Genomic DNA, 11,921 nt, shown 5'->3' with positions numbered 1-11,921 from the left:
CGACAATGATGTCTTAAGCACAAGATCTACCCCACACAACATGTTTGCATCTCATGTTTGGGAAAATCAATGTTATTCTCCATCAACTACGATGATAATGCACACGATGGTGGTCGAAACTTCCACAATAGAAGAATAACATGCAAATGTGATGAAAGCAGTTGAAGTCCTATCAAAGTATATCAAAGTATATCAAAGTTCAAGACGTCTAAATTATGAAGTTGACAAACATGATGGTGTCATGACCCGAGTCTACACCCCGGAAGTGACACGGCGTACTTGACCCCGAAGGGGTCTCATACAAGCCTTTAGCATACATAAAACATAAGTAATTGAAAATGACGCAGAATTTAAAACTTTTTAACAATCGAAGTCTTTTGCATAAATCGAAGAAACTAGACAATGTCTCATAACCATCTACTACAATAGAATGTCAATAAGGTCACAGCCCTTTACAATCGAAAAGTCTCAAAAGTAAAGCAATAAGAAAAAAACACTAGAAGTGAATGGCTCTTGTCCTCGAACCATGAGGACTCACCACAAGTCTTGGAGATAGCAATCCAAGCTCTAGTCAAAGGAAGGTAGCACACTTCACCTAGCCGGAACCTACACTTATAAAAAGGGTAGAAGAAATAGGGGTTAGCACAAATATGTACTAAGTATGAAAGCATGCATAAAAATCCTTGAAATATGATAAAAAAAAAGGACAATTTAGTTGAAAGACATGCATTTATCAAGTTTGAGAACCAATATGCACTTTCAATGTAAAATTACAAGGCATAACATGTTCATCATATAAAACCTCATACATAATGGAACCTTCACCTTATTGACCTTAAGGTATACTTGTGCAAGGTATGGTTGACATCCCATAATACCAACCACACTAAGTACCCTTTTGAGGTCACCTTAGTCTTCCACATCATCTTTAAACCTCATTATAATCAATAGTCATAGACATGGAAGTAGTCATAAACATTAATTGAACATAAGGAAAGTCATTCATAGCAACAATCTATTCAATACATGTGCATACATTTATATACTATCATAATATAAGGAACCACCTTATGACCTCTTTCAAGGTCTACTTGTGCAATATAAAAGTAGAGTCCCATACCCCCACTTCTATTAAGTAAACCCCATTAAGAAGTCATAGACATAGTTTGGGTCACATTATTAATCTTATCATTTAGGGAAGATAGCCATAACCGACATAGACCATGTGAGCTACATGGAATCCGGTGTTGTGTAACCCCACACCGAAAGAAGGTGTCCTACTTGCCTAAGGTAGAACTAAATGTATAGCTTTTAGGTGGATCCACTAACTAAGTCCTATGTGGGCACATAGTTACGGGATAGGGAGATTGCTTCTAGAAACCCGACCTATTTTAGTGACGGGAGAGTTTCCATCTCATGAGGTTAACTTTAGAGACCCGACCTATTGTAGTGATGGGAGAGCCTCTACCTCATTTTCCATATCCACTCGGTACTAAGCATTATTTCCCAAATTATTCATAATTAGTCTTTGAATTGCATTTACATGTGAAGAGACATATTACCCTTACTCAACACAACTCATCAAATAGCTCATAGATTCAATTAGGTGAGAATGGACTTTCAACCTTAGAATCATCAATACGTGAGTAAACCTTTCACAATACGTTCATAGTGTTTCATGAGAATAACCTTTCAATCAACACAACAACATTATCATCATCCTAAAAAATTCATACATAATCAAGTGTAAGGGTAAGGGAATAATGGTCTTTCAACAATACCTCAATTTACACAATAGTCATAGGATCTTCTCTTTCTAAGTGAATCATGAGTCCATACACAACATTCATCAACGTGTACCAACCCTAACAATTTACCCTCTCAAGGGTCATGAATCATGTCTCACATTTAAACCTAGAAATACTAGACTAGGCATGAATTAAAACAATAATCAATAACTAAAATATCATAGAGACAATTCATAATATTCATCTTGCATCAATACACCCATCACAATTCATGAAATTGGGGTCATGGGGGAGTTCACGGGTTCATGGGGAGTTTTACTATAAAAATCACCTTTAAACAACAATTCAACCATAATATAAGACAATTGACCCATTGAAATCGTTTTTAGGAAGAACCCATGGCTAGAATGAAAACCCTAGTTTTTTGAAGAATCTACCAATTTCGAAATTAAAGAGTTGACGGGCTTCATGGAGAAAGTGTTCCATAAATCAAGGCTCCCATACCTTGTTTAAAGGTTTGACCACGAATTGGAGTTGAGAAGATTTATTCTTGAACCCTAGCCTTCAAGTTCTTGGTGTCAATGGAGGATTTCTAGTGAGAGAAATATTGTGATGGAGAGGATTTAGGGAATTATTTGTGGGTTTGAGTATAATGAGTTGGAATGAAGTATTTTTTACTTAAAACTATATATATTTTACCCCTAAGAATCCCCAAAATAACCCCACTTTAATTGGACTAAAAAGGAAATAACCCAACTAACCTTCATTTAACAGACCACGCCCAGGTGTCACGAGCACCTTCACGAGCCGTGGTGAGGACCACGGGTCGTGAAGGTGAGGCAGTGTCCTCTCTTTTAGAGCATAAGGCTCCATCGCCTAAGGCATTGCCACGAGCCACTTCACGAGTCGTGAAGTAGACCACGATCTGTGGTCCCTCTCGTGAAGGGTGAGGCAGTAGCTAGGCTACCTCATGCCCCCAAGCCACCATGCGAAAGTCTCCTTCACGAAGGGCTCCACGAGCCGTGGTCCCTTCCGTGAAGTTTGAGGCAATGGCTTGGTCATTTGGGGACTTTTCCCTTTTGGCCAAGGCAACTTCACGAAGCCTCTCACGAGCCATGGTGGTGACCACAAACTGTGGTGATAGCCGTGAAATTTGAGGGAGTAGCTCAACTTTTGGGGCAGCCTTGGCTTGCCCCTTTTGTTTGGCACTTGCCCGTATGCCTTGACTTTTAAAACCCTCATCCAAGACGTTCACCCCCACGTTTAATCTCTAGTTTAACCTACCATTTTCCGGAGTGTTACAGATGGAGAATATGGAGAAAAGATAATCCACCCAATTATGTACAGATCTTCATGAAACTGAAAAAAAAAAAGTCCTTCACAAAACAAGAAATAATCATCAAAGAGTTTCAAGTGTCTGTCGAAGATCTGATTCCTGTTGACAAATTGAAGGACTTCATCAAAGAGGTTATCAAAGATAAATCTGAGTCCACGTCCAAGTCTTCTCTCACATATGTAAAGTCGTATTCTCAAAGAATTGATAACCTAAAAATATATGTTGATTATCATCCTCCTAAGTTGCAGCAATTCGACAACAAATGAAATCTGAAACAATATGTGGCACACTTTGTGGAAACTTGCAATAATGCTGGAACATATGGTGATTATCTTGTTAAGCAATTTGTTAGATTTCTCACAAGAATTGCTTTCGAGTGGTACATATATCTTGAGTCTAGTTCCATCGATAGTTGGGAGCAGATGGAGCAATAATTTCTTAAGCGTTTTCATAGCACAAAGCGTGTTGTGAGCATGATAGAGATGCAAACGCCCATCAAAGAAATGATGAACAAGTCATTGACTTGATAAATCGTTGGAGGAGCTTGAATCTTAACTGCAAAGATCGTCTTAGTGAAATTTTGGGATCGAAATATGCATCCAAGGTATGCATTGGGATCTTCGTTACATAATGCAAGGCATAAAGCCTAACGTTTGAAGAACTAGCAACGCGTGCTCATGATATGGAACTAAGTGTGACATTAAATGGAGATCAGGAGTTGTCTAACTTCGAAACTTACAAAGAAAATATAATCGACATTGAGGATGAGGACAAGTTTTCATCCGAAACTGAAATTGAAGATTCTGTGTAAGTTGACATGCTCCTTGATATACGAGCCTAGACTGCAAATCATAATGCTCATCGACACACGAGCCTAAAATACATGTCATGAAACTCATCAAATTCAAGCTAAACTTTCAAGCTCCTCAAATTCGAGTTAAGTCTTCAAATCAAAATACTCCTAGCTCATCAAATTCGAGCTAAATCTTCATGTCGTGGAGCTCGTTGAGTTCAAACTAAGTCTTCAAGTCACGAGGCTTATCAAATTTGAGCAAAATCTTCAAGTTCCAAAGCTCATCAAATTCAAGAAAAATCTTCAAATCAAAATGTTCATTGACGCACAAGTCAAAAGATATATGTGTCATGAAACACATCAAATTCGAGCTAAGTTTTCAAGTCAAAAAATTTCTCAAATTGGAGCAAAATCTTTAAGTCTCAAAGCTCATCAAATTCAAGCAAAATCTTCAAGTCAAAATGCTCCTCGACGCACGAGCATAAAATGGATGTCATAAAGTTCATCAAATTCTGTTGAATCTTCAAGTTTCAAAGCTCATCAAATTAGAGCAAAATCTTTAAATCAAAATGCTCCCTGACGCACGAGCCTAAAATGCATGTCATAAAGTTCATCAAATTTTGTTGAATCTTCGAGTTTCAAATCTCATCAAATTCTATCAAAATCTTCAAATCAAAATGCTTCTCGGTGCACGAGTCTAAAATGCATGTCATGAAACTCATCAAATTTGAGCCAAGTCTCAAGTTTCTAAACTCTTCAAATTTGAGCTATGTTTTCAAATTATGATGCTTCTCAATTGCGAGCCAAGTCCTCAATTATCAAAATCTCCATGAAAATGAGTTAAATCTTCAAGTTGTTACTTTTGACTCTCATGAGTTTAAATCTATATGGTCCAAAAAATCAATAGGTTGAAAACCTTGAAATAGGTGACTTAGAAAAAAAAATAAAAAATCACATGATTTGCATTGAAGTGTAAAATAAATATATTTTATTGCTTCAAAATTGCAAGAGTTTTTACACACTAACAATCATAAGAAAGGGGTAAAAAACCAACGTATCGTCCTGTACAAAAAGTTTGAGTAGAAAAGATCATCAAACTTCAAGAAGTGATTTGTCAACTCGTCTTGGATGTCTCTATTAACTTTGCATCATCTCTTCATCAAGCATCATCCCTTCAAATATTTTTATGGCTTGATGTAGTTTGAGTGAGCCTCTATCTTTGACATGAGGGCATATTTTGAAGTTTGATTTAAGGAGTTGATCATGTGATAGGTAGTTTCTCTTCAAAACTAGGACAAACTACAACAAAATCTCTTTCTCACCAAAACCAAAATTACAGAGGGAGAGGCATAAGTGTGATTCGTTGCCAAACTTAAACTACAGAAGAAGATGCATCATGTTTGGTTCATCACCAAAGTCACAACTACAAAAGAAGATGCATCATGTCTGGTTCATCATCAAAGTCACAACTACAGAAGAAGATGCACTAAATGCGGTTCATCATCAAAGTCGTATCTGCAAAAGAAGATGCACTAAATGTGGTTCATTGTCAAAGCCGTAACTGAAAAAAGAAGATGCTTCATGTGTGGTTTATTATCAAAGTCGCGATTGTAGGAGAAGATGCACTAAGTATGGTTCGTCGCTAAAGCCGCAATCACTGAAAAAAAGATGCACCCAGTGTGGTTCGTCATCAAAGTCACAACTACAAAATAAGATGCATTATGTGTGGTTCTTCATCAAAGTCGCAACTACAAAAAAAGATGCACTAAATGTGGTTCGTCGTCAAAGTCGCAACTGCAAAAGAAGATGTCTCATGTGTGGTTCGCCATCAAAGTCGCAACTGCAAAAGAAGATGTCTCATGTGTGGTTCGCCATCAAAGATACAATTGTAGAAGAAGATGCACTAAGTATAGTTTGTTATCAAATCCGCAATTGAAAAAAAAAATACACCAAGTGTAGTTTGTCATCAAAGTCTCTACAAAAGAAACTGCATGAAGTGTGGTTTATCTCAACCAAAGCCACAATCGCTAAAAAAATTTTTTTTGCACCAAATGATTCCTTGCCAATTATGGATTACACCTCATATATTTTTGGTCTAATATTGAGACTTTTTGCATTCCTTCGTAAACTTGCAAAAAAATGAAGGAAAAGTGATGTGTCTCACGGTGCCAATTGCACGAAGCTTCGAATCGGCATGGTGAAAATTATGGCATATGCTCTCGCACTAGTCATGATGAATATAGTCCTATTGACTTAAGAGTGTTATGTTGTCTCCCCATGTATATGATGACAAAATTCTCAATCAATACGGAAATCAATATGCGGCTCTTTGGCGAAGATGCAGAGAAGTGAACTCATGGATGTTGTCCAAAGTCAATCGGATCGCTAACTTTAAAAATATCGATTTTGGTGAATTCATAAGAACTTTGACTTTTATTTTTGGATAGGTTGTAGACTTAATAGTCTATTTTCTATCAAATCAAGTCGCTCTCCATTCGATCTCTCCTACACCAAGATGCAAACGTTTTGCTGAGACTCCACAATCTACAAAACAATAATGACTGAATTGAAGACCAACTTCAAAAATTAATTCTCGTCAATTCATGAATATTTTTACCTAGATTTTTGGATATTTTGTAGACTTTGATGTCTAGTTTCTATAGAAACAAGTCGCTCATCATTCGAAATCTCCTACACCAAGATAGAGACGTTTTGGTGGGACTGCATAGAGTTATAAAAAAAGAAGAAGACAGATTTGATAGCAAACTCAAAAAATCAATTTCCGCCAATTCAGAAGGTTTTTGATTTTGAATTTTGGATATGTCGTAATACTTTGAGCCTAGTTTCTGGAACATCAAACGGATCATGGTTTCGATGTTTCTACAATAATTTATGAACTTTCTACTGCAGGTGTGCTGTGCTGGAAAAAAAAGTGACGAAAATTGAGTTTTGTATGCCTCAAGTTGACAATCAATCATTGTAAGAGCATGTGTATTTATAGAAATCAATAGTACATAAATTGTGTTCCTAGAAATTATGAAAAAACCATATTTAAAACAAAATTATGGTAAATTTTCCTATGAACCAAATTATGGTAAGTTTCTATAGGAATCAAGTTATGGAAAATTTCCATTGGAATCAAGTATGGAAAGTTTTGAAAGACTCCATAAAAAAAATATATTTCACGAATGCTTCAAGCCTTGTCTTTAAAGGTTGAACAAGTTGGACATCACAACAAGCCTCGAAGCAGGGGGAATTTGTAGACAATGAAATTTTATTGATAAATCCATATTAAATTTTGGATTAATCATAAATTCATGATATATTGACCAAGTCAAATTACTGGTTAATAAAGTCGGATTAATATTTAAGTCAAAATATATGACTTAAATAAAGTCCAAATTACATTTGGGTCAGTCCATAAAGTTGACAAGACGAGCCCAACTCATGTTCTTCAAGCCCCAATGACCAAAATTGCTTGGACAAAAATACCCCTAAAACCCTAGTTCAAACATATATAAAGAGGTCTTCATAAGAGCAAAAGGGAGCAGGAAAAAAAATGAAGAAGACACAAAAATACATAAAGAATCCTTGCTCTTCAGTGGTGATCTGCAAGTCTTCGGCATACAAAGAAGTCTTTGCTCCAAGTGTTGAGCCACAAGTACAAAGAAGTCTTTGCTCCAAAAGTTGAGCTGCAAATATTCCATCAAATCAAGAACATCATTGAAGAGAAGAATCAGGGGATTACATATATTTTCTTAAAGATTTTATAAATATTGTAACCTTCACATAAATTCAAATACAAATATTGTTGTTTGCTTGCTATTTTTCTTTCCTGTTTGTTGTATTTCAGGATTGAAACTTTAGACACTTACAATAATATACATAAAGATATTTCATGTATTGAAAAAATTTAGACTATAAGTTATCTCAATTTTTAGACGGAACAATTAATTCCATTATTTCGTACAAATAGTGAAATTAAATAATTTTAAAACTAATTAATAATACTCATTTTCAAATGCGGAATAACATAATTATGAATTTTATCCTTTTTGCACCACTCGATTCTCCCTAGAGTTGTCAAAAATGGTCGGCTCAGCCCAAGCCTCGTGGGTCAAGGAATTTGATAAGCTAGGGCGGGTCGATCCTTCATTTGGAAGGCTTGGAAATGCTCAATCCAACCCAACCCTAGAAGGACTGAGGGCTGGGGCTGGCTAACCCTTTTTTTCATTTTTTTCCTTTCAAACTTAAAATTCTATAACATCAAGAAAATGAGAAGATTTTCAAACCAAATATGGCAAACAATGATGTTGTTTTAATAACAATAGTAAAAAATATAGTGTGATTAGCATGTATCTAGGATACTAAATATGTGAGATACATGTATCTGGTGTGATGTATTCGAGATACATGATCTGGTGTGATGTATCCGAGATACATGTATCTGGTGTGATGTATCCGAGATACATGTATCTGGTGTGATGTATCCGAGATACACGATCGAGATAAGAGAGTGGCGAGCGAGGGAGAGGGTGAGAGATTTGTCTATGTATCATATATACATATGAATCCACTTGAATAAGGTGTATCTAGAATAAATTAACCTAATTTTGAGTCCATGTATCCTGAGATACATGTATCTGGACGTACCAAAATTTGGTAAGATTCGTAATATTACAACATAGCATGCATTTAACTAATTAGCCCATATACTAGTGAGATTGTTGTAAGTTACTCTTAAATAAATAGTTTTGCCCCATGGACCGACCCCAATCAAGTCTCAAGAGCCAAGTGCTTATATGGGTCGGGCTGATAAGCCCTAATTTTAAATGGATTTGAAAAAAATCATATCTCAACCATACCTCAATAACTGGTTGAATTGGCCTGCCCCATGGGCAAAGCAGATTTTGACGAATATAATTATCCATATACTTTTGGAAGTTAATTGGAACCAGTTTATTCATGAGAATTATTTATTTATTAATGATTTTTTAATTTTATTTGAAAATTAATATTTGATCATAAACAATCAGATATAACGATTGTATTTAAATTTTGGAGAACACTCAAAAATTTGTTTTTCCTATATTTTTCTTTTTACAAAATTTACCCCCTTTTATTAGTTATATTTCATGTTTTTTTTATGAAAACTATATTCAAACAGCTAAATATTCTTTGCAAAAAAATAATTACACAAATTCATCTTTAACTTTGACTTTTAAAATTTTCAATAGTAGAAAATAAATGGTAATAATATGTAGTAGCTAGCTCGTACATGAATATGATACTAACATTATGTGGCTATCTATTTTGAGATGTTACTCTTTTATAGTAGACTTGATTGTGTATTTCAAATTAAATTAGTCAAGATTGATGATTTTGCAAGTTTTTAGAAATTGAGCGCATAAATGGTAATTACGAAAATACATTTAAATTTTAAATATTATATTATAAAAAGTACCATCAAACAATTTCTACTCCAACTCTTACTTTGAGATTTTCAAATAGAGTAAACAGTATTCACTTCTCATTTATGCTTATGCATATATATGTTTTGGTAAGTGAGATATTTTATATATAGAGTTAAATTGGTGCAGAAGTTAGGTTCTGACTTTGTTCCGGTACAATGTTTATGGCCATATATTCGTCATTGTTGTTCATGATACACATAGAAATTTTCCTAATAAAAGTAGTTCCTATCATATTGCTTTCATTGCATCTAGCACATACACAAGTGAAACTTTTAACAGTCTTACACTCTTATGTTATCAAAAAGTGAGAGGGCAGGAAGGGGGGGGGGGGTGGTGAGCACCTTACTTTGCCACCAACTTTGTTATTTTATTCTCCTCTCTAAACACGTGACAAATATTTATTGGTCCTAATTTCTTCATTATATTCACATTGAAAAATGATATTATCAAAACATAGGTGATCTTTAGTAAATATAGAGATAACTTGGGCATAATCAGAATATGACATATCAATGCGAGACAATTAAGTATTATGAAATACAAGAAATACTAATCAATCAATGCTTATTTGTAAGTAATCTAAACTTGCTTTTGAACATACAATATGAAGTAATGATTTAAATCAATATTTGAACATATTATCTGAAATCATAATTAGCATTTCAATCTCACCAAATCATGATTTCAGAAAAAGATAAAATGCAAAAAACTTGATTTATAAATTTATAGTTTGCCAAAAAGGTCAATTATTTTAAATTTTACAAAAAAGAAACTCATACTCAACGTGAAGAAATTGATCATACCATATGAAATAATCATATTAAAGAATAACAAGTTACTATTAATGATGACTAGTAAATCTTTATAAAATTATGTGTATTTAAAAGTTTGTGATTGTAAATATTTACTTATAAAAAATATGAAAATATGTGATTTATTAGTAACAACGTTTTACGATATTTCGATATCCTGTTTATGAAGTACAATTCACTCATTTAGTCATATTATATAAAAATTAATATTTTTTTGATAATTTCCACAACTTATGAGACTTTCATATTAGGCGAAATAGTCTGATGGACCTTTGTACTTATATAAGTTTGTATTTTGAACCCTTCTACTTGACTCTTTATCAACTGAATTCTTAAACTCAATGAAATTCGATAATTTAAGCCCTTCTAACCAGTGACCAAGTTTACATGGCCGTTTATTTATTGAGTTGACACCAACACGTGATTTCACGCGTAGAAGGAGCGTGAACTCCAAATTTTGGACTGAATTTTTTTTTAAAAAAAGACCAAAAATAATAATAATAATAATAAAAAATCACTTCTTTCTTCTTTTCCTCCTAGCCCACCCCATTTCTCTTTCTCTCTCTAATTATCATTACCTTCTTCCCCATTCAACCCCAATTTCCTTCTTTTTTATCCTCTTCCCACATCTCCAATTTCTCTTTTCTTTCTTTTTTTCATATTTTATTTTTTCTAGAGAAACAAAAATGTGTTGTTATGGTAGATCTGTTTTTCCTTCTATTTTTCTGGGTTATTTACAGCTCATAAGGTGACAAAAATTCAATAATCTTGAAGGATGAAAAGTGATTGTTGAATGTCTTTGTGATATATGATGAATGTATTATGTAAAATTGTGTACAAATATTGTGATCTATGGTGATTTATTGATATTAATGGAGAAAATAAATTTATGTTGGTTCTAATGGATGATGTAAACGTTGGTAAAAAAATTACGATTCAGAGTTATGAATGTTAGAAACTTCCAGAAAAAATTGAATTATAATTTTTAAGAACTTGAAGAATATGGTCATAACTATAGACAAAAACCAGACATGAAAAAGAAAAAAAAGGGTGAATGGAGATGGTGTTAATGGTGGTTGTGGGTTGAGGGTGGTGGGGGAAGGTGAGAGAAATAACTATTTTATTTTATTTTTGTAAATAGAAGATTTATTATTTTTGTCCTTTATGGAATAACATTTTTGGTTAATAATTTAAAAATATTTATGACATGGAGTTAATATATTTGACGTGAATATGACATGCCATTTGTGTAAGAGAGAGTGAGTTCCACACATGGTTTGAGGGGTTTAAAAGTCTAACTTTAATTGAGTTTAAGAGTTCAGATAATAAAAAGTCAAGTAGAATGATTCGAAATACAAATGCATACAAGTATAGAGGTCCATCAAACCATTTCGTTTTTATATTATAACAAAAAATATAATTTAAAAAATCTAATTTACACGTCCAACCATGAATTCAGATTCATATAATCTAATCTCATATAGTATATATGTTCAAACGGCCATAAGCCGTTCACTTGACATGTTCGGTTTCCGATCTTATAATTTCCACATCCATTTCCCCTTTCCGTACCCCTATTTATTAAAAAATTAAAAATCTCTTATTTGCTTTTCTTCTTTTTATTTTACTCTTACCTTAACTTCTTCACCCCCTTCTGCCCTCTTCTCTCTCACAGCTTCTTTGCCGATCCTCCACAGACAAATTCACACAAAATCTCTGTTTTTCCCTAAAAGGGTTGCTTCTGTATGCAATTTTATC

Source organism: Solanum verrucosum, unplaced genomic scaffold (assembly GCF_900185275.1).
Source record: "Solanum verrucosum unplaced genomic scaffold, falcon-dt-bn FXZP01000210.1, whole genome shotgun sequence".
NCBI lineage: Eukaryota > Viridiplantae > Streptophyta > Magnoliopsida > Solanales > Solanaceae > Solanum > Solanum verrucosum.
Note: the sequence above shows the minus strand (reverse complement) of the source record.